The sequence below is a fragment of the Rutidosis leptorrhynchoides genome, chromosome 11 (assembly GCF_046630445.1).
Source record: "Rutidosis leptorrhynchoides isolate AG116_Rl617_1_P2 chromosome 11, CSIRO_AGI_Rlap_v1, whole genome shotgun sequence".
Taxonomy (NCBI): domain Eukaryota; kingdom Viridiplantae; phylum Streptophyta; class Magnoliopsida; order Asterales; family Asteraceae; genus Rutidosis; species Rutidosis leptorrhynchoides.
Window position 1 is genome coordinate 126818637 of NC_092343.1, and position 26484 is coordinate 126845120.

The window sequence follows — 26484 nt, forward strand, 5'->3', positions numbered from 1 at the left end:
GTGTCTATGGTATCTCAAGATTACATAATATACAATACAAGTTGATTAAGTTATGGTTGGAATAGATTTGTTACCAATTTTCACGTAGCTAAAATGAGAAAAATTATCCAATCTTGTTTTACCCATAACTTCTTCATTTTAAATCGGTTTTGAGTGAATGAAATTGCTATGGTTTCATATTGAACTCTATTTTATAAATCTAAACAGAAAAGTATAGGTTTATAGTCAGAAAAATAAGTTACAAGTCGTTTTTGTAAAGGTAGTCATTTCAGTCGAAAGAACGACGTCTAGATGACCATATTAGAAAACATACTTTCACTTTGAGTTTAATCATAATTTTTGGATATAGTTTCATGTTCATAATAAAAATCATTTTCTCAGAATAACAACTTTAAAATCAAAGTTTATCATAGTTTTTAATTAACTAACCCAAAACAGCCCGCGGTGTTACTACGACGGCGTAAATCCGGTTTTACGGTGTTTTTCGTGTTTCCAGGTTTTAAATCATTAAGTTAGCATATCATATAGATATAGAACATGTGTTTAGTTGATTTTAAAAGTCAAGTTAGAAGAATTAACTTTTGTTTGCGAACAAGTTTAGAATTAACTAAACTATGTTCTAGTGATTACAAGTTTAAACCTTCGAATAAGATAGCTTTATATGTATGAATCGAATGATGTTATGAACATCATTACTACCTTAAGTTCCTTGGATAAACCTACTGGAAAAGAGAAAAATGGATCTAGCTTCAATGGATCCTTGGATAGCTCGAAGTTCTTGAAGCAGAATCATGACACGAAAACAAGTTCAAGTAAGATCATCACTTGAAATAAGATTGTTATAGTTATAGAAATTGAACCAAAGTTTGAATATGATTATTACCTTGTATTAGAATGATAACCTACTGTAAGAAACAAAGATTTCTTGAGGTTGGATGATCACCTTACAAGATTGGAAGTGAGCTAGCAAACTTGAAAGTATTCTTGATTTTATGAAACTAGAACTTTTGGAATTTATGAAGAACACTTAGAACTTGAAGATAGAACTTGAGAGAGATCAATTAGATGAAGAAAATTGAAGAATGAAAGTGTTTGTAGGTGTTTTTGGTCGTTGGTATATGGATTAGATATAAAGGATATGTAATTTTGTTTTCATGTAAATAAGTCATGAATGATTACTCATATTTTTGTAATTTTATGAGATATTTCATGCTAGTTGCCAAATGATGGTTCTCACATGTGTTAGGTAACTCACATGGGCTGCTAAGAGCTGATCATTGGAGTGTATATACCAATAGTACATACATCTAAAAGCTGTGTATTGTACGAGTACGAATACGGGTGCATACGAGTAGAATTGTTGATGAAACTGAACGAGGATGTAATTGTAAGCATTTTTGTTAAGTAGAAGTATTTTGATAAGTGTATTGAAGTCTTTCAAAAGTGTATAAATACATATTAAAACACTACATGTATATACATTTTAACTGAGTCGTTAAGTCATCGTTAGTCGTTACATGTAAGTGTTGTTTTGAAACCTTTAGGTTAACGATCTTGTTAAATGTTGTTAACCCAATGTTTATAATATCAAATGAGATTTTAAATTATTATATTATCATGATATTATCATGTATGAATATCTCTTAATATGATATATATACATTAAATATCTTTACAACGATAATCGTTACATATATGTCTCGTTTAAAAATCATTAAGTTAGTAGTCTTGTTTTTACATATGTAGTTCATTGTTAATATACTTAATGATATGTTTACTTATCATAGTATCATGTTAACTATATATATATCCATATATATGTCATCATATAGTTTTTACAAGTTTTAACGTTCGTGAATCACCGGTCAACTTGGGTGGTCAATTGTCTATATGAAACATATTTCAATTAATCAAGTCTTAACAAGTTTGATTGCTTAACATGTTGGAAACATTTAATCATGTAAATATCAATCTCAATTAATATATATAAACATGGAAAAGTTCGGGTCACTACAATTTCTAAGTTCGATGGTTGATGAAGAAAGATTTTTCGCAAGATTTTAACATGAGTACGGAGCAAGATATTCGTTGAAGGTTTCATCGGATCCAGAATTAACTGGTTTCTTTGAATATATGGTATGGTCCTTGTATTTGGCCTTGGTCTCCTTCATGGTTTGCTCAATCTGTTTTTCAGTACCAAATTTTCTATCGAGTGTTCCTAACACTCCCTTCTTTATCATAAAACTTTTGGCCGTTTAGACCATCTACAATTTTTCTGTTTCCTCTGCATTTAATGATACCATATCTGAATCATCTGTTATCAATCCGAGGTAGTTTCAAGAGTATTGTGTTTCTAGATGATTAAACGCTGATAGTAATATGGTGGAATATAAAAGGTTCTCCGATAACAATAAAAGAGCACGCATATAAATCAAGGTTATAATAAGGTTGTTTCGAATGAAAAGTCGAAGTTGACTTGCTGGAGCTGTGACAAAATTGACTGATTTGAAAAGAGATTGCAAAGTTATTTTCGGTAATAATAACGCTAAAGAAATTAGCACAGCTACGCGTTAAACGTTTACTCAGTCTTTTAGGGTGTAAAATTGGTCATTAATTATATACAATTATTTAAATAAAAATTAAATTAATTATGAGCTCCCATCCCCAAGTAAAAATACTAAATGTTAAAATTAATCAAATAGATTCTAATTATATTTTTAACAAAGCTATAATTCGTATAACTTATTTTCGTATCACCGTTTATTTCAAAATTACATAAGTTTGAATTTAACTTGCTATATCAATCGAAACATCAAATGAGTATTACAATCATTTAATATTTATTTTTAATATACTTTATTTAGATATATTTTAAATAATGATTATAATAATATCCTATTTTTTATTTTATTAATAACAACAACAAAAAAATTCTTCAAATTATATTTCGAACTATTATTTATATATACATACACAAATAACTATTTACAATTAATTGTTCGTGAATCGTCGAGAGCAGTCGAAGGGTAAATAAATACATGAACACGGTTCAAAGTTTTTGAGGTTTCAACATTACAGATTTTTACTTATCGTGTTGAAATCATATAAAGATTTAAGTTTAAATTTGGTCGGAAATTTCCAGGTCGTCACAATATACACTCCAATGGACAGCTCTTAGCAGCCCATGTGAGTCACCTAACACATGTGGGAACTATCATTTGGCAACTAGCATGAAATATCTCATAAAATTACAAAAATATGAGTAATCATTCATGACTTATTTACATGAAAACAAAATTACATATCCTTTATATCTAATCCATACACCAATGACTAAAAACACCTACAAACACTTTCATTCTTCAATTTTTTTCATCTAATTGATCTCTCTCAAGTTCTATCTTCAAGTTCTAAGTGTTCTTCATAAATTCTACAAGTTCTAGTTTCATAAAATCAAGAATACTTCCAAGTTTGCTAGCTTACTTCCAATCTTGTAGAGTGATCATCCAACCTCAAGAAATCTTTCTTATTTATAGTAAGATATCTTTCTAATATAAGGTAATACTCATATTCATACTTTGATTCAATTTCTATAACTATAACAATCTTATTTCGAGTGGAAATCTTACTTGAACTTGTTTTCGTGTCATGATTCTACTTCAAGAACTTTCAAGCCATCCAAGATCCTTAGAAGCTAGATCCATTTGTCAATTTTCCAGTAGGTTTATCCACAAAACTTGAGGTAGTAATGATGTTCATAACATCATTCGATTCATACATATAAAGTTATCTTATTCGAAGGTTTAAACTTGAAATCACTAGAACATAGTTTAGTTAATTCTAAACTTGTTCGCAAACAAAAGTTAATCCTTCTAACTTGACTTTTAAAATCAACTAAACACATGTTCTATATCTATATGATATGCTAACTTAATGATTTAAAACCTAGAAACACGAAAAACACCGTAAAACTGGACATACGCCGTCGTAGTAACACCGCGGGCTGTTTTGGGTTTGATAATTAAAAACTATGATAAACTTTGATTTAAAAGTTTTTCTTCTGGGAAAATGATTTTTCTTATGAACATGAAACTATATCCAAAAATCATGGTTAAACTCAAAGTGGAAGTATGTTTTTCAAAATGGTCATCAAGACGTCGTTCTTTCGACTGAAATGACTACCTCTTACAAAAATGACTTGTAACTTATATTTCCAACTATAAACCTATATTTTTTCTGTTTAGATTCATAAAATAGAGTTCAATATGAAACCATAGCAATTTGATTCACTCAAAACGGATTTAAAATGAAGAAGTTATGGGTAAAACAAGATTGGATATTTTTTGATTTTTGTAGCTACGGGAAATATTAACAATTCTATACAAATCATATCCTAGCTAACTTATATTGTATTATACATATATTCTAATATATTATGTAATTTTGGGATACCATAGACACGTATGCAAATGTTTTGACATATCATATCGACCCATGTGTATATATTATTTGGAACAACCATAGACACTCTATATGCAGTAATGTGGGAGTTAGCTATACAGGGTTGAGGTTGATTCCCCCCACAAATATATATACTTTGAGTTGTGATATAGCCTGAGACGTGTATACACTGTGTCTTGGATTGATTCAAGATAATATATATCAATTTTTTTCTGTACATCTAACGTTGGACAACTAGTTGTAGGTTACTAACGAGGACAGCTGACTTAGTAAACTTAAAATCTAATATACTTTGATATATATATTTACATATTTGTTATAGGTTCGTGAATCGACCAGTGGCCAAGTCTTACTTCCCGAAGAAGTAAAAATATGTGAAAGTGAGTTATAGTCCCACTTTTAAAATCTAATATTTTTGGGATGAGAATACATGCAGGTTTTTTTAATGTTTTACGAAATAGACACAAGTAATCGAAACTACATTATATGGTTGAATTATCGAAATCGAATATGCCCTTTTTATTAAGTCTGGTAATCAAAGAATTAGAGAACAGACACCCTAATTGACGCGAATCCTAAAGATAGATCTATTGGGCCTAACAAACCCCATCCAAAGTACCGGATGCTTTAGTACTTTGAAATTTATATCATATCCGAAGGGTGTCCCGGAATGATGGGGATATTCTTAAATATGCATCTTGTTAATGTCGGTTACCAGGTGTTCACCATATAAATGATTTTTATCTCTATGTATGGGATGCGTATTGAAATATGAAATCTTGTGGTCTATTGTTACGATTTGATATATATATATATATATAGGTTAAACCTATAACTCACCAACATTTTTGTTGACGTTTAAAGCATGTTTATTCTCAGGTGATTATTAAGAGCTTCCGCTGTTGCATACTAAAATAAGGACAAGATTTGGAGTCCATGCTTGTATGATATTATGTAAAAACTGCATTCAAGAAACTTATTTTTGATGTAATATATTCTTATTGTAAACCATTATATAATGGTCGTGTGTAAACGGTATATTTTAGATTATCATTGTTTGATAATCTACGTAATGCTTTTTAAACCTTTATCGATAAAATAAAGGTTATGGTTTGTTTTAAAATGAATGCAGTCTTTGAAATACATCTCATATAGAGGTCAAGACCTCGCAACGAAATCAATTAATATGGAACGTTTATAATCAATATGAACGGGACATTTCAGTTGGTATCCGAGCGTTGGTCTTAGAGAACTAGAATTTTGCATTAGTGTGTCTTATCGAGTTTGTTAGGATGCATTAGTGAGTCTGGACTTCGACCGTGTTTACTTGAAAAATGATTGCTTAACAAATTTTGTTGGAAACTATATATTTTTAACATGTGAATATTATGTGATATATTAATCTCTTAACGTGTTTGATATTATGTGATAGATGTCTACCTCTAAAACAAGTCCCATTGACTCACCTAATAATAATGAAGAGTCAAATGTAAATTGGAATAATTCGTGGACTGATTCACAAGTTCCCGAAGAGGAACCGGAAGAAGAGTCGGAACCAGAAGAAGAATCGAAACCGAAAGAAGAATCAGAACCAGAAGAAGAAATAGAACCAGTGGGGGAAATAATAAAACGGTTAAGTAGAAGAAAATCCTCAACCAACGGACCAAAGTTAATAATGGTCAATGGTGTTTTCACCGAAGAAGCAAAATATTGGGAAGATTACCAATTTTCCGATGAATCGGATCCCGATGAGGATTCCGGTGATGTTATAGAAATTACGTCGACCCAATTTAATAAAGCGAAAGAAAATAATAAGGGAAAATGTATAAAAATAGATAAACCCGATTTCAACCCCGATGAACTTTATATGTATCGTCAACACCCGTATTTCTTAAGTTGTGACAATAACCCGGGAACCTCTAAACCACCAGTTTTTTCTAAACCAATGTGAAAAACGATGGCTCGTATTAGGGAAACATCATATATCCCTAGAAACTTGGCAAAACGAACCAAAACCGAAGAAGAAGAAACTAGCGAGTCGGAATAAGATAGTTGTATACATGTGGTGTAATATATGTAATATAGTGTGCTTATGCTTTATGATATATGTAAAAATTGCTTGTATTAATAAGTATTTTTTTATGAATCTAACTCTTGTCTATTTTACAGTATAAAACACAAAATGGATAGACAATCCAATATTTTAAGAGATCTACCCGGAGACATGATTGATGGAATCTTGTATAGAGTCGGTCAGAATTCCTCGGCACAACTATTTAAGGCGAGATCAGTTGGTAAGACATTCGAAGAACTATCCAAGAATGCCTTGGTTTATAAAAGGCTTTCGTTCGAAAGATGGGGGATATCACATTGGGAAATCCATAAGTTACGATGTGTTTACTTTGATGCATATATTGCGGGGAACCCAAATGCTATTTTACGCAACGGGTTAAGAAATTATTTTGACTCAATATATCTGAATATAGGACTTCGTGATTTAGAAAGAGCGGCTAACATGCAACATAAAGAAGCATGTTATGCTTACGGGTTAGTAATGTTCGCTTCTCACCAAAGTGAGAACAAGAACATCGGGCTACAACTATTAAACAAAACGTTCCCACAAGTGACAGAGTCGGTAATTGGGGTAAGAAATGAGGTTTTTAGGTTATTACGAGACTGTTGGTCATTACGTAACCTTCATCCTTTTGACGACGTTACAACACATTGTCTTACTATCGGTCATAACGGTTATGTTCCACAAGACCAAGGATGGGAAGTGGTATTAGTAAAACCAGAATGCATGACTTGTTTCTGGATGTATGAATTACGTGTCTTTATTGCCTTTGCTGAACGCCTTATTTATTAACTAGAATTATCTTTGCAACTACTTTGTATCAAAGTTTTATGTGCTATATTTCATGCTATATGTAAAATAGCGGTATTGTAAGTTTTCAAGTTATTGTATAAAGGTTTGAATATGATATTTTTTTTTTGATGATTAGTTTTTCATATAGAATTGTAGTAGTTGAAATTGTATATTAGCTACTAAGTATGAACTTAACGGGTAGGTACTACCCGAATTTAAACTTATAAAATGCTAATATGAAGAAAAAGCTTTTATAAATAAGTTCATATTATGCTACGAGATACTATTGATTACTCTTAATATTCTGTATGATTAACTTGTTTCATTTGACTATTTGAAGGAAATGGCACCGACTACTCGACAAACCATGAATATGAGCGAAGAGGAATTTTGTACCTTTCTTGCTGCAAACATAGCCACAGTATAGCCTGCGCTACATACCAACAATAACACCGAATCTAGCAATGCAGCTAACGGCGCAAGAAATCGTGTAGGATGAACCTACAAAGAATTCACTGCCTGCAAACCTTTGGAATTTGATGGAACCGAAGGACCGATCGGATTGAAACGTTGGACCGAGAAGGTCGAATCGGTGTTTGCCATAAGTAAGTGTACTGAAGAGGACAAAGTGATGTACGCTACGCATACCTTCACAGGTACTGCGTTAACATGGTGGAATACCACAAGATGATGCTTACGCACTACCGTGGTCAGCATTCAAGCACTTTATGAACGAGAAGTACCGTCCCAGAATCGAGGTCAATAAGCTCAAGACAGAACTTAGAGGGTTACGAACCCAAGGATTTGATATTGCCACGTATGAAAGACGATTCACAGAATTGTGCCTATTGTGTCCGAGAGCGTTCGAAGATGAGGAAGAGAAGATCTACGCGTTTGTGAAAGGATTACCGGAAAGAATCCAAGAAGATATAAGTTCACACGAGCCCGCCTCCATACAACAGGCATGTAGAATGGCTCACAAACTAGTGAACCAGATTGAGGAAAGAATTAAAGAACAGGCGGCTGAAGAGGCCAATGTGAAGCAAGTCAAAAGAAAGTGGGAGGAAAATGGTGATAAGAATCACCAATACAACAACAACAGCAATTACAACAATAATCGCAACAACTATCCCAACAATCGCAACATCAATCGCAACTACAACAAACGGCCCAACAACAACAACAATAACAACTAAAACAATCATCCCAACAACAATAACAACTGCAACAACAAAAATAATCAGAAGCAGCTATGCCAAAGGTGTGAAAAGTATCACTCGGGGTTCTGCACCAAATTTTGCAACAAGTGTAAAAGAAATGGTCATAGCGCGGTGAAGTGTGAGGTCTACGGACCAGGGGTTAACAGAACGAAAGGAACAAATGGTGTTGGAACGAGTAATGGTGGAGCAAGTAGTGTCGGAGCAAGTTATGCCAATGTAGTTTGTTATAAATGTGGAAAACCGGGCCACATTATTAGAAATTTCCCGAACCAGGAGAACACGAATGGACAAGGTCGCGGAAGAGTTTTCAATATTAATGCAGCAGAGGCACAGGAAGACCCGGAGCTTGTTACGTGTACGTTTCTTATTGACAATAAATCTGCTTACGTTTTATTTGATTCGGGTGCAGATAGAAGCTATATGAGTAGAAATTTTTGTGCTAAATTAATTTTTCCATTGACGCCGTTAGATAGTAAATTTTTACTCGAATTAGCAAACGGTAAATTAATTTCAGCAGATTATATATGCCGGAATCGAGAAATTAAACTGGGTAGTGAAATATTTAAGATTGATTTGATACCAGTAGAGTTAGGGAGTTTTGATATAATAGTTGGCATGGACTGGCTGAAGAAGGTGAAAGCAGAGATCGTATGTTATAAAAATACAATTCGCATTGTACGAGAAGAAGGAGAACCTTTAATGGTGTACGGAGAAAAGGGCAACACGAAGCTACATCTTATTAGTAATTTGAAGGCACAAAAACTAATAAGAAAAGGTTGCTATGATGTTCTAGCACACGTCGAGAAAGTACAAACTGAAGAAAAAAGCATCAATGATGTTCCCGTCGCAAAAGAATTTCCCGATGTATTTTCGTAAGAATTACCGGGACTACCTCCATATCGATCTGTTGAATTTCAAATAGATCTTGTACCAGGAGCTGCACCAATAGCTCGTGCTCCTTATAGACTCGCACCCAACGAGATGAAAGAACTGCAAAGCCAACTATAAAACTATTAGAACGTGGTTTCATTCGACCAAGCACATCACCATGGGGAGCTCCTGTTTTGTTTGTCAAGAAGAAGGATGGTACATTTAGGTTGTGTATTGACTACAGAGAGTTGAACAAACTTACCCTCAAAAACCGTTATCCACTGCCGAGAATTGACGACTTATTTGATCAACTACAAGGCTCGTCGGTTTATTCAAAGATCGATTTACGTTTTGGATATCATCAAATGCGAGTAAAGGAGGATGATATTCCAAAAACTGCTTTTAGGACGCGTTATGGTCATTATGAGTTTATGGTTATGCCGTTTGGATTGACTAATGCACCAGCTGTGTTCATGGACCTTATGAACCGAGTGTGTGGGCCATATCTTGACAAGTTTGTCATTGTTTTCATCGATGACATACTTATTTACTCAAAGAATGATCAAGAGCACGAAGAACATTTGAGAAAAGTGCTAGAAGTATTGAAGAAAGAAAAACTGTACGCTAAGTTTTCAAAGTGTGCATTTTGGTTGGAAGAAGTTCAATTCCTCGGTCACATAGTGAACAAATAAGGTATCCAGGTGGACCCGGCAAAGATCGAAACCGTTGAAAAGTGGGAAACCCCGAAAACTCCAAAACACATACGCCAATTTTTAGGTTTGGCTGGTTATTACAGGAGATTCAATCAAGATTTTTTCAAAATAGCAAAACCCTTGACTGCATTAACGCATAAAGGAAAGAAATTTGAATGGAAGGATGAACAAGAGAAAGCATTTTAATTGTTGAAGAAAAAGTTAACTACGGCACCAATATTGTCATTACCTGAAGGGAATGATGATTTTGTGATATATTGTGACACCTCAAAGCAAGGTCTCGGTTGTGTATTAATGCAACGAACGAAGGTAATTGCTTATGCGTCTAGACAATTGAAAATTCACGAGCAAAATTAGACGATGCATGATTTGGAATTAGGCGCGGTTGTTTTTGCATTAAAGACTTGGAGGCACTACTTATATAGGGTCAAAAGTATTATATATACCGACCACAAAAGTCTTCAACACATATTTAATCAGAAACAACTGAACATGAGGCAGCGTAGGTGGATTGAATTGTTGAATGATTACGACTTTGAGATTCATTACCACCCGGGGAAGGCAAATGTGGTAGCCGACGCCTTGAGCAGGAAGGACAGAGAACCCATTCGAGTAAAATCTATGAATATAATGATTCACAATAACCTTACTACTCAAATAAAGGAGGCGCAACAAGGAGTTTTAAAAGAGGGAAATTTAAAGGATGAAATACCCAAAGGATCGGAGAAGCATCTTAATATTCGGGAAGACGGAACCCAGTATAGGGCTGAAAGGATTTGGGTACCAAAATTTGGAGATATGAGAGAAATGGTACTTAGAGAAGCTCATAAAACCAGATACTCAATACATCCTGGAACGGGAAAGATGTACAAGGATCTCAAGAAACATTTTTGGTGGCCGAGTATGAAAGCCGATGTTGCTAAATACGTAGGAGAATGTTTGACGTGTTCTAAGGTCAAAGCTGAGCATCAGAAACCATCAGGTCTACTTCAACATCCCGAAATCCTGGAATGGAAATGGGAAAATATTACCATGGATTTCATTACTAAATTGCTAATGACTGCAAGTGGTTTTGATACTATTTGGGTAATAGTTGATCGTCTCACCAAATCAGCACACTTCCTGCCAATAAGAGAAGATGACAAGATGGAGAAGTTAGCACGACTGTATTTGAAGGAAGTCATCTCCGGACATGGAATACCAATCTCTATTATCTCTGATAGGGATGGCAGATTTATTTCAAGATTCTGGCAGACATTACACAGCAAGCATTAGGAACTCGTCTAGACATGAGTACTGCCTATCATCCACAAACTGATGGGCAGAGCGAAAGCACGATACAAACGCTTGAAGACATGCTACGAGCATGTGTTATTGATTTCGGAAACAGTTGGGATCGACATCTACCGTTAGCAGAATTTTCCTACAACAACAGCTGCCATTCAAGCATTGAGATGGCGCCGTTTGAAGCACTTTATGGTAGAAAGTGCAGGTCTCCGACTTGTTGGAGTGAAGTGGGGGATAGACAGATTACGGGTCCGGAGATAATACAAGAAACTACCGAGAAGATCATCCAAATTCAACAACGGTTGAAAACCGCCCAAAGTCGACAAAAGAGCTACGCTGACATTAAAAGAAAAGATATAGAATTTGAAATTGGAGAGATGGTCATGCTTAAAGTTGCACCTTGGAAAGGCGTTGTTCGATTTGGTAAACGAGGAAAATTAAATCCAAGGTATATTGGACCATTCAAGATTATTGATCGTGTCGGACCAGTAGCTTACCGACTTGAGTTACCTCAACAACTCGCAGCTGTACATAACACTTTCCAAGTCTCGAATTTGAAGAAATGTTTTGCTAAAGAAGATCTCACTATTCCGTTAGGAGAAATCCAAATCAATGAAAAACTTCAATTCATCGAAGAACCCATCGAAATAATGGATCGTGAGGTTAAAAGACTTAAGCAAAACAAGATACCAATTGTTAAGGTTTGATGGAATGCTCGTAGAGGACCCGAGTTCACCTGGGAACGAGAAGATCAGATGAAGAAGAAATACCGCATTTATTTCCAGAAGATACGTCAACACCTCCAACTGCTTAAAATTTCGGGACGAAATTTATTTAACGGGTAGGTACTGTAGTGACCCGAACTTTTCCATGTTTATTTATATATTAAATGAAATTGTTATTTACATGATTAAGTGTTTCCAACATGTTAAGCAATCAAACTTGTTAAGACTTGATTAATTGAAATAGGTTTCATATAGACAATTGACCACCCAAGTTGACCGGTGATTCACGAACGTTAAAACTTGTAAAAACTATATGATGACATATATATGGATATATATATAGTTAACATTATATTATGATAAGTAAACATATCATTAAGTATATTAACAATGAACTACATATGTAAAAGCAAGACTACTAACTTAATGATTTTGAAACGAGACATATATGTAACGATTATCGTTGTAACGACATTTAATGTATATATATCATATTAAGAGATATTCATACATCATAATATCATGATAATATAATTATTTAAAATCTCATTTGATATTATAAATATTGGGTTAACAACATTTAAAAAGATCGTTAACTTAAAGGTTTCAAAACAACACTTACATGTAACGACTAACGATGACTTAACAACTCAGTTAAAATGTATATACATGTAGTGTTTTAATATGTATTCATACACTTTTGAAAGACTTCAAGACACTTATCAAAATACTTCTACTTAACAAAAATGCTTACAATTACATCCTCATTCAGTTTCATCAACAATTCTACTCGTATGCACCCGTATTCGTACTCGTACAATACACAGCTTTTAGATGTATGTACTATTGGTATATACACTCCAATGATCAGCTCTTAGCAGCTCATGTGAGTCACCTAACACATGTGGGAACCATCATTTGGCAACTTGCATTAAATATCTCATAAAATTACAAAAATATGAGTAATCATTCAAGACTTATTAACATGAAAACAAAATTACATATCCTTTATATCTAATCCATACACCAATGACCAAAAACACCTACAAACACTTTCATTCTTCAATTTTCTTCATCTAATTGATCTCTCTCAAGTTCTATCTTCATGTTCTAAGTGTTCTTCATAAATTCTACAAGTTCTAGTTTCATAAAATCAATAATACTTCCAAGTTTGCTAGCTTACTTCCAATCTTGTAGAGTGATCATCCAACCTCAAGAAATCTTTCTTATTTACAGTAAGATATCTTTCTAATATAATGTAATACTCATATTCATACTTTGATTCAATTTCTATAACTATAACAATCTTATTTCGAGTGGAAATCTTACTTGAACTTGTTTTCGTGTCATGATTCTACTTCAAGAACTTTCAAGCCATCCAAGATCCTTAGAAGCTAGATCCATTTGTCTCTTTTCCAGTAGGTTTATCCACAAAACTTGAGGTCGTAATGATGTTCATAACATCATTCGATTCATACATATAAAGCTATCTTATTCGAAGGTTTAAACTTGAAATCACTAGAACATAGTTTAGTTAATTCTAAACTTGTTCGCAAACAAAAGTTAATCCTTCTAAATTGACTTTTAAAATCAACTAAACACATGTTCTATATCTATATGATATGCTAACTTAATGATTTAAAACCTGGAAACACGAAAAACACCGTAAAACTGGACATACGCCGTCGTAGTAACACTGCGGGCTGTTTTGGGTTTGATAATTAAAAACTATGATAAACTTTGATTTAAAAGTTTTTCTTCTGGTAAAATGATTTTTCTTATGGACATGAAACTATATCCAAAAAACATGGTTAAACTCAAAGTGGAAGTATGTTTTTCAAAATGGTCATCAAGACGTCGTTCTTTCGACTGAAATGACTACCTCTTACAAAAACGACTTGTAACTTATATTTCTGACAACAAACCTATACTTTTTCTGTTTAGATTCATAAAATAGAGTTCAATATGAAACCATAGCAATTTGATTCACTCAAAACGGATTTAAAATGAAGAAGTTATGGGTAAAACAAGATTGGATATTTTTTGATTTTTGTAGCTACGGGAAATATTAACAATTCTATACAAATCATATTCTAGCTAACTTATATTGTATTATATATGTATTCTAATATATTATGTAATCTTGGGATACCATATACACGTATGCAAATGTTTTGACATATCATATCGACCCATGTGTATATATTATTTGGAACAACCATAGACACTCTATATTCAGTAATGTGGGAGTTAGCTATACAGGGTCGAGGTTGATTCCAAAAATATATATACTTTGAGTTGTGATCTAGCCTGAGACATGTATACACTGGGTTGTGGATTGATTCAAGATAATATATATCAATTTTTTTCTGTACATCTAACGTTGGACAACTAGTTGTAGGTTACTAACGAGGACAGCTGACTTAATAAACTTAAAACATCAAAATGTATTAAAAGTGTTGTAAATATATTTTGAATATACTTTGATATATATATATGTACATATTTGTTATAGGTTCGTGAATCGACCAGTGGCCAAGTCTTACTTCCCGACAAAGTAAAAATCTGTGAAAGTGAGTTATAGTCCCACTTTTAAAATCTAATATTTTTGGGATGAGAATACATGCAGGTTTTATAAATGTTTTACGAAATAGACACAAGTAATCGAAACTACATTATATGGTTGAATTATCGAAATCGAATATGCCCCTTTTTATTAAGTCTGGTAATCTAAGAATTAGGGAACAGACACCCTAATTGACGCGAATCCTAAAGATAGATCTATTGGGCCTAACAAACCCCATCCAAAGTACTGGATGCTTTAGTACTTCGAAATTTATATCATATCCGAAGGGTGTCCCGGAATGATGGGGATATTCTTAAATATGCATCTTGTTAATGTCGGTTACCAGGTGTTCACTATATGAATGATTTTTATCTCTATGTATGGGATGCGTATTGAAATATGAAATCTTGTGGTCTATTGTTACGATTTGATATATATATATATATATATATATATATATATATATATATATATATAGGTTAAACCTATAACTCACCAACATTTTTATTGACGTTTAAAGCATGTTTATTCTCAGGTGATTATTAAGAGCTTCCGCTGTTGCATACTAAAATAAGGACAAGATTTGAAGTCCATGCTTCTATGATATTATGTAAAAACTGCATTCAAGAAACTTATTTTTGATGTAATATATTCTTATTGTAAAACATTATGTAATGGTCGTGTGTAAACGGTATATTTTAGATTATCATTGTTTGATAATCTACTTAATGCTTTTTAAACCTTTATCGATAAAATAAAGGTTATGATTTGTTTTAAAATGAATGCAGTCTTTGAAAAACGTCTCATATAGAGGTCAAAACCTCGCAACGAAATCAATTAATATGGAACGTTTATAATCAATATGAACGGGACATTTCAATTGTTCTCTTTTGCCTTATTAAATTGTGTTGGGGTAATTTCTATAACATCATCGGAATTCTTGTCGGGATCCGATTCATCGGAGAATTGGTAATCCTCCCAATACTTTGCTTCCTTGGCGGAAACACCATTGACCATAATTAACTTTGGTCGGTTGGTTGAGGATTTTCTTCTACTTAACCGTTTTATTATTTTCCCCACTGGTTCTATTTCTTTTTCGGGTTTCGATTCTTCTTCCGGTTCCGATTCTTCTTCCAGTTCCGACTCTTCTTCCGGTTCCTCTTCGGGAACTTGTGAATCAGTCCACGAATCATTCCAATTTACATTTGACTCTTCATTATTATTAGGTGAGTCAATGGGATTTGTTCTAGAGGTAGGCATCTATCACATAATATCAAACACGTTAAGAGATTAATATATCACATAATATTCACATGTTAAAAATATATAGTTTCCAACAAAATTTGTTAAGCAATCATTTTTCAAGTAAACACGGTCGAAGTCCAAACTCACTAATGCATCCTAACAAACTCGATAAGATACACTAATTCAAAATTCTGGTTCTCTAAGACCAACGCTCGGATACCAACTGAAATGTCCCGTTCATATTGATTATAAACGTTCCATATTAATTGATTTCATTGCGAGGTTTTGACCTCTATATGAGACGTTTTTCAAATACCGCATTCATTTTTAAAACAACCATAACCTTTATTTTATCAATAAAGGTTTTAAAAACATTACGTAGATTATCAAATAATGATAATCTAAAATATACTATTTGTACACGACCATTACATAATGGTTTACAATAGAAATATATTACATCAACATATGTTTCTTGAATGCAGTTTTTACACAATATCATACAAACATGGACTTCAAATCTTGTCCTTATTTTAGTATGCAACAACAGAAGCTCTTAGTATTCACCTGAGAATAAACATACTTTAAACGTTAACAAAAATGTTGGTGAGTTATAGGTTTAACCTATATATATCAAATCGTAACAATAGACCACGAGATTTCATATTTCAATACACATCCCATATATAGAGATAAAAATCATTCATATGGTGAACACCTGGTAACCGACATTAACAAGATGCATATCTAAGAATATCCCCATCATTCCGGGACACCCTTCGGATATGATATAAATTTCGAAGTACTAAAGCATCCGGTACTTTGGATGGGGTTTGTTAGGCCCAATAGATCTATCTTTAGGATTCGCGTCAATTAGGGTGTCTGTTCCCTAATTCTTAGATTACCAGACTTAATAAAAAGGGGCATATTCGATTTCTATAATTCAACCATAGAATGTAGTTTCACGTACTTGTGTCTATTTTGTAAATCATTTATAAAACCTGCATGTATTCTCATCCCAAAAATATTAGATTTTAAAAGTGGGACTATAACTCACTTTCACAGATTTTTACTTCGTCGGGAAGTAAGACTTGGCCAATGGTCGATTCACGAACCTATAACAAATATGTTCATATATATCAAAGTATTTTCAAAATATGTTTACAACACTTTTAATACATTTTGATGTTTTAAGTTTATTAAGTCAGCTGTCCTCGTTAGTAACCTACAACTAGTTGTCCACAGTTAGATGTACAGAAATAAATCGATATATATTATCTTGAATCAATCCACGACCCAGTGTATACACGTCTCAGGCTAGATCACAACTCAAAGTATATATATTTTTGGAATCAACCTCAACCCTGTATAGCTAACTCCAACATTACTGCATATAGAGTGTCTATGGTTGTTCCAAATAATATATATACATGGGTCGATATGATATGTCAAAAAATTTGTATACGTGTCTATGGTATCTCAAGATTACATAATATATTAGAATACATGTATAATACAATATAAGTTAGCTAGGATATGATTTGTATAGAATTGTTAATATTTCCCGTAGCTACAAAAATCAAAAAATATCCAATCTTGTTTTACCCATAACTTCTTCATTTTAAATCCGTTTTGAGTGAATCAAATTGCTATGGTTTCATATTGAACTCTATTTTATGAATCTAAACAGAGAAAGTATAGGTTTATAGTCAGAAATATAAGTTACAAGTCGTTTTTGTAAGAGGTAGTCATTTCAGTCGAAAGAACGACGTCTTGATGACCATTTTGAAAAACATACTTCCATTTTGAGTTTAACCATGATTTTTGGATATAGTTTCACGTTCATAAGAAAAATCATTTTTCCAAAAGAACAACTTTTAAATCAAATTTTATCATAGTTTTTAATTATCAAACCCAAGACAGCCCGCGGTGTTACTACGACGGCATATGTCCGGTTTTACGGTGTTTTTCGTGTTTCCAGGTTTTAAATCATTAAGTTAGCATGTCATATAGATATAAAACATGTTTTTAGTAAATTTTAAAAGTCAAGTTAGAAGGATTAACTTTTGTTTTCGAACAAGTTTAGAATTCTCTAAACTATGTTCTAGTGATTTCAAGTTTAAACCTTCGAATAAGATAGCTTTATATGTATGAATCGAATGATGTTATGAACATCATTATTACCTCAAGTTTTGTGGATAAACCTACTAGAAAAGTGACAAATGGATCTAGCTTCAAAAGATCTTGGATGGCTTGAAAGTTCTTGAAGTAGAATCATGATACGAAAACAAGTTCAAGTAAGATTTCCACTCGAAATAAGATTGTTATAGTTATAGAAATTGAATCAAAGTTTCAATATGAGTATTAACTTGTATTATAAAGATATCTTACTGTAAATAAGAAAGATTTCTTGAGGTTGGATGATCACTCTACAAGATTGGAAGTAAGCTAGCAACTTGGAAGTATTCTTGATTTTATGAAACTAGAACTTGTAAAATTTATGAAGAACACTTAGAACTTGAAGATAGAACTTGAGAGAGATCAATTAGATGAAGAAAATTGGAGAATGAAAGTGTTTGTAGGTCTTTTTGGTCGGTGGTATATGGATTAGATATAAAGGATGTGTAATTTTGTTTACATGTAAATAAGTCATGAATGATTACTCATATTTTTTTTAATTTTATGAGATATTTCATGCTAGTTGCCAAATGATGGTTCCCACATGTGTTAGGTGACTCACATGGGCTGCTAAGAGCTGATCATTGGAGTATATATACCAATAGTACATACATCTAAAAGCTGTGTATTGTACGAGTCCGAATACGGGTGCATACGAGTAGAATTGTTGATGAAACTGAACGAGGATGTAATTGTAAGCATTTTTTTAAGTAGAAGTATTTTGATAATTGTCTTGAAGTCTTTCAAAAGTGTATGAATACATATTAAAACACTGCATGTATATACATTTTAACTGAGTCGTTAAGTCATCGTTAGTCGTTACATGTAAATGTTGATTTGAAACCTTTAAGTTAACGATCTTGTTAAATGTTGTTAACGCAATGTTTATTATATCTAATGAGATGTTAAATTATTATATTATCATAATAATATGATATATTAATATATCTTAATATGATATATGTACATTTAAATGTCGATACAACGATAATCGTTACATATATGTCTCGTTTTGAAATCATTAAGTTAGTAGTCTTGTTTTTACATATGTAGTTCATTGTTAATACACTTAGTGATATGTTTACTTATCATTTATCATGATTAAACATAGTGTATCAATATCTTAATATGATTCATATGTATTTAGTAAGAAGTTGTTATAACGATAATCGTTATATAGATCGTTTCGAGTTTTTTAATTCAATAAACTCAATTTTATGTATATAACTCATTGTTAAAATACCTAATGAGATACTTACTTATCATAATATCATGTTAACTATATATATATAATCATATATATGTCATCATATAGTTTTTACAAGTTTTAACGTTCGTGAATCACCGGTCAACTTGGGTGGTCAAATGTCTATATGAAACCTATTTCAATTAATCAAGTCTTAACAAGTTTGATTGCTTAACATGTTGGAAACACTTAATCATGTAAATAACAATTTCATTTAATATATATATAAACATGGAAAAGTTCGGGTCACTACATTAGAATCCTCTTTAATTAAATGCGATAGTCTGTTTCGATTTCAATATCTGATGCTCCCACTATAAATGGACTTCTTTCGTTCCATTATTTCCCACAACTCTCAACTTTTATACTTCAATTCATATTTCCAAAACAGTTGCCAAATTATTAGAAGTCACTGGTAAGGATAGAATTATCCAGAAAATATGTTCTTGATTTTGTTTAGAGATTTAGTAGAATGTAAGAGTCGTGTAACAGAGCACATGATGACGTTATGATCTGTGAATCATCACGTTACATTAGAAACTCAGCATGATTTACTGTAATATAATCACGTTGATTAAGTGTCATTATATTATACTAACTCATGCTTCAGTTCCCAACACTACTTCAAAAGCATTCATGAATTAAACTCGAGAGTTTACAGAATATAGAAACTAAACAGTTTCCTTTATGATGTAATACAGATAGTGCGGAGAGATAATTAATATCGGACGAGAATATTTATGAAGATATCTTCAGAAATATTGAGGATATTGATAATGAAATATACGATAATATCTGATAATTCTACAATCAAAATGTGATGAAGAAATTCATTCACAATGATTTAGAACAATTCGGAACAAGGCATTCGCTAAAAATTTCATCAGAAACAGAATCATTTGAATTCTTTATGTACAAGTTTAGTCCTTGTGATTTGTTCAGAGTCTCCTTAATGGTTTTCTCAATCCATTTTTCCAGTACAAATTCTCCATTGAGTGTTTCCAACACTCCATTCTTTATCATTAAACTTTTGACTGTTAAGGTAGTCTTCAGTTTTCACTGTTTCATCAGCTTTTTCAAAGTTTACTGTATTGATTCGTAGGTTGGGTACTTTTTAGAATTTTAGAATGGAAGTTCATAATTCTAAAAATAAATGTTATATGTATAAATATAACTGTTGATGTAGACATGCTGCGAGATTTCAAAATACTGATTGCTGATTCCTGGTAATTGATATGGTAATTCTTGTTACAAGATGTGGATGAGTATATGATAGAGTTTTTATTGAATGAATATAGTGATTCATTGGAGAGATTCTAGTCAATGAGTAATGAAATTGCTGGTAAGTTTGCTGCTAATGTGGTGGAATATAAACGGTTCTCCATTAACGATGACGAAAGACAAACTTATATATCAAGGTTATAATAAGGCTAATCCGAATGAAAGTCGAAGTTGATTTGCTGAAGCTGTGACAAAATTGGCTACTCTGGAAAGGGATTGCAAAGTTATTTTCAGTAATACCAACGCCAAAGGAGCTAGCACAGATACGTTTTATACATTTACTCAGGTTCTGAGTGTTTTCAGGTGCATAACTATATGCATCAATCTTTTCTTCCGTAGATGAAGTGCGGTTGGTTCATCCTCTCGATTGAGGTGTTTTCAAGAATCATGAAATGTTTGAACACAGATTGTAATCGTCAAGATACAAGCGAGGTTTAAGATGAAATCAAGTGGCAAACTTGAAGAAATGTTTAGTTTCATATGCTATAATCAATATTTTAATTCATTTTAATTGTCCAATGTTATTAGTCCACAGTCGATAGTCCACAGTCAATAGTCCACAGTTAACAGTCTAATAATTCATATATAGTTTAATATATAATATTCGAATTAATTGATACGTATCGTGACCCGTGTACATGTCTCAGACTCGATTACAACTTAATGTATATATATTATTGTAGAATCAACCTCAACCCTGTATAGCTAACTCGATCATTACTGCATATAGAGTGTCTATGGTTATTCTAAATAATATATATAGATGCGTCGATATGATATGTCAAAACCTTGTATACGTGTCCCGATATTTAAAATGCGTAAATAACAGTATTTAAATGACGATAAATAAAGTGCGTAAAATAAATAACAGAAATTAAATGACGATAAATAAAATTGCGAGAATATAAATTGCGATAAATAAATTGCTATAATAAAATGTAATAAGGAATTAACAGTTAGCTAGGATTTTATTAGCGTGGATTCTTATCAAAATTTTCTCATGGTTAATTTGTTTGTTTCTAACAAATTTTATTTTTTCCAATGTTTTCTTCATTATGCCACTTGTTGGATTCTGATAGGTCAAAATCCAATATGAAATTGGATGAAAATGGTTATTCTGTGGTGAACGGATACATATATCGGTGGTTGTAAGTAGGATAGTAAATGACCGTTGAATCAGATTCAAAGAATATACAGTGTAACTTATTAATGTGAAATCTAATTATTCCTCGGGTATTACCTACCCGTTAAAATATTTTCACCATTAACAGTTTGTACGAAAGAATTTTTAATTACAATCTTTGTGAAAATATACTTACATATATATTTTCTGCAGATGTAATCATGGATTTAATGAGTTAATATAGTATTAAACTAATTTGGTTTACCGTCAAAACTAGAATACATAATCTCTATAACATTAGAGATTACATAATTGCCATGAAGAACGAAGATAATTGATGTAGAACCATACGTAGAACGATGGTTATACTTCGAGGTATAGAATGAGATTTTAAGGCATGGATTGTTGATGGTACTGGTGATGTTACTGATGGCACTGTTGGTGCCAGTGATGTTCCTGAAGCTAGAAAATTTTGCACCATATTCTTCAAATTGATTACTCGAGCGCAAGTTCGTTGACTTCTTTTATTGTTCCGGGATGATTGTCGATCGGAACAAGCGGATGAATAAGATCCAGAATATGAGATAGTATATAATCATGACGGGATACTCTGGAAATGAGAGAGAAAATGGTATTACGAACAGGTTCGCGGTAAGTGCTTCAGGTTCTTCGCCAAGAATGCAAGTTGGTGGGTGGAAAGTATCGTCTTCTTCTGGTCTCCATCGGTTAAGTCGACTACGAACTCATCAGATGAATTGGGGATGGATGATTGGTTAATTCATTCTGATGACACCACTTTTGGAGCTTAGGTGAATCTCCAATACGGAATAGCTGTCAGAATCCGAGAAATTCGAACTGATTGAGGGATTCATCTCGTACGATCAGATGAAGTATTTTTGATAAGAAATAGATTATAGGATGTAGATTAGCACCCTGCAATACATAATTTACATATGCATATATAATACTAAAATCCCAAAAGTTACGGAGGAATCTAAGGAATATGTCAGGCAAAGTTTACAGTAACATATACGCTAAGGTATGAATTAGCAGATACGCTAAAATATGAATTTTTGTCTATACACAAATCATGCAATCAATGCAGTAAGATGTGTCTAGACTAAGAATGATAAGCAGGCAATTTCCGACAAAAAATGATAAGCAAAACTTTTGACATGTAGACACGGTCGAAGTCCAGACTCACTAATGCATCCTAACGACTTATCAGTTAAACACACTATTGCAGCCTGGTTCACTAAGACCACCGCTCTGATACCACATGAGACAACCCGTCCTAATCCATAACGACGAATACAATAACATATGATTACATTGCGAGGTAATTGACCTCTATATGATACATTTTACAAACATTGCATTCGTTTTTAAAAGACAAACTTTCTTTACATTGAAAGTTGACGGCATGCATACCATTTCATAATACATCCAACTATAATTGACTTAATAATAATCTTGATGAACTCAACGACTCGAATGCAACGTCTTTCAAAATATGCCATGAATGACTCCAAGTAATATCCTTAAGATGAGCTAATGCACAACGGAAGATTTCTTTAATACCTGAGAATAAACATGCTTTAAAGTGTCAACCAAAAGGGTTGGTGAGTTCATAGGTTTATCATAAACAATAAAATTCATCATTTTAATAGACCACCAGATTTAATATTCCCATTTTCCATAACCATTATACATAAAATTTATTCATATGGATTGAACACCTGGTAATCGACCTTAACAAATTGCATATAGAATATCCTCATCATTCCGGGACAACTTCGGACATGATAAATTTGCCATCATTCCGGGAAAACTTCGGACATGATAAATTCGCCATCATTCCGGGAAAACTTCGGACATGATAAATTCGCCATCATTCTGGGAAAACTTCGGACATGATAAAAAGGGCACATTCGATTTCGATAATTCAACCATAGAATGTAGTTTCGATTACTTGTGTCTAATTCGTAAAACAGTTATAAAAATATTTCATGTATTCGCAGTTCAAAATATATTTCAAAAGCATTTAATAAAACAGTTATAAAAACAGCGCATGTATTCTCAGTCCCAAAAATGTAAAGAGTAAAAGGAAATCAAATGAACTCACCATACTGTATTTTGTAGTAAAAATACATATGACGATATTGAAAAATGCAAGGTTGGCCTTGGATTCACGAACCTATATCAATTATATATATTAAAACATATAATCGTAATTAAATAAATTTATATATTTTATTATTCATAATATACTTGTTATATGATATATTGTATATATATAGATAAATTTAATAAATTTAATTTATATATTTTATATAATTAATATTCATTATTCATTATAACACATTAATAATAATAATAATAATTTATTTTAAGGTTTATGTATGATATATATATATATATTAATTGATATATGTTATATATATAGCTTAGTTAATATCATTTTAGTAGTAAGAATATAGTGATATGTAATATTATTATTATTGTAATGTATTTTATATAAAAATATATCTATTTGTAATAATACTGATAATGATAAGGATGATAATAATAATAATGAGAGTGATAATATTAATATTTAGAATGAAAATGTAATTTAGAATGAAAATTTTTAATGAAGATAATAACTCTAATAATAAGGTTATATGATAGTTTTAATGATAAAAATTTTAAGAATCATATTAATGATACTAATAATAAATATAAAAGTTATATTTTTCTTGTAATAAAAACATTAGTTTTAAGTCTAATTTCTAAGACTTAATAATACTTAGTGGTAATATTTTGTAATAATACATATAATTATGATAATAATATTAATATTAATGATAATAATAGTAAATTGAATTATGATAGTGATAATAATACTAATAATATTTATTGTTAATACTTAGTGATAACAATAATAATAATGCTAATATTACTTATACATATAATCATATTCTAATGTTAGTATAATAATAATTTAACAATAATTAATTATAATCATAGTAATAACATTAATAATAAGGATCATAATAATCACAATTATAATGATAATAATAATACTTGTAATACTTAGTGTTTTTACTTAGTAAAAATAAAATGATAGTAATATTGATTATATTAATAATTTTAACATAAAAACAACACTAATTAATAACAACAATAATAATAATAACAATAATAATAATAATAATTTTTAAAATATAAGACTACCTTCTAAAGCCATTTTAAAAAGAATTGCGCCAAGCTGGGTTCGAACCCACGACCACTCGGAACCCAAACAAGTACCCAACCATCTGGTCTACCTCATTTTTCCTACCTATTCTACTTCCTATATTTATTTAGCCAGTATTTCTGTTATCCTATTTCATCTCCTTCTTTACAACAATTCAGTCGACCAGTGTATCCCAAAAACAACTTTCAATTAGTTAACTAACTATCTTTATGACTATCCAAACGAAATACAACATTGATTTAAAATGATTTGGGATTTATAGAAGAAAATAAAATAAAAAAAATATATATATATATAAATAAAAAAATAAGTAAAAAACACTGTAACTCGTCAAGAACTCGATTTCAAGTTTATTTTACCTTATAGTTACAACATGAAACTGGTTTTAAATCATTAACAAAAACTTTATAATTCATCAATTGCTCCAGAAACTCCAAAAACAACTTCGAATTTCACCATTAACATATCGTTTGACCTTTTTTATAACTAAACTTTGACTCAAGAATTTGAAATCGATAGCAAGAATTAAGATATGATATTTTGCAGAAAGTTCTAGCAATACATCCCTCACAAGAACTCATTTACACTTTTTGAAATTGATTTCAAAATCGAACGTTTTGAAAAATAGTACCAAATACAGAGTCGACTAGTTACAGCTTCTGAGTTCTTTTTTTAATTCGATGGTTTTGAATTGGGTATTATTGGTAATGGGTAGAGTTATTGAGAGTGGGTTGAAAGACTACCATGTATCTTGAATTAGTCGTTTATCCAAGGGAATGTGTATCGATTTTCCCAATCAGACAAAAAGAGAAAAGAAAAACATCAATAATAAAATCAAAAGCTGACAAGGAACTTTACAGAATTTAGATGTTTGCTATTGATGGAATCCTTGATTGGTACAAAATTAAAAGCAGGTAAATCAATTCTCACAAACTGAAAATGATGTGTAACAAATTACGATTTTTGTTTGCTGTATTTATATATATAAATAAGCGTAATTACATACATATATATATATCTGTTAATCTGCATATGTATTTGTATATATGTATAGATAACTGTATCTTGTATTGGTACATGCATTTATGTAAATCTGAGTATATATCAGTAATTATATATCTGCCTTTATATCTTTATTAGTATTTCTTTTATATATATATATATATATATATATATATATATATATATATATATATATATATATATATATATATATATATAATATGGTTAATCTTTTAATAAATAAGATAATAATATCTTTAATATTTTATCTAATAGTAATACAAGTATAATGATAATATTATTACTAATGATAATAGTAATAATTATTATGAAATATATAACTATAATGTCATTAATAAAAATGTTACTAATTTTTCTAATATTATTGATAATAGTAATAATATTAATAATAATAATTTATCAATTTATATATATCAAATTTCGATATTCATATATTATCTAT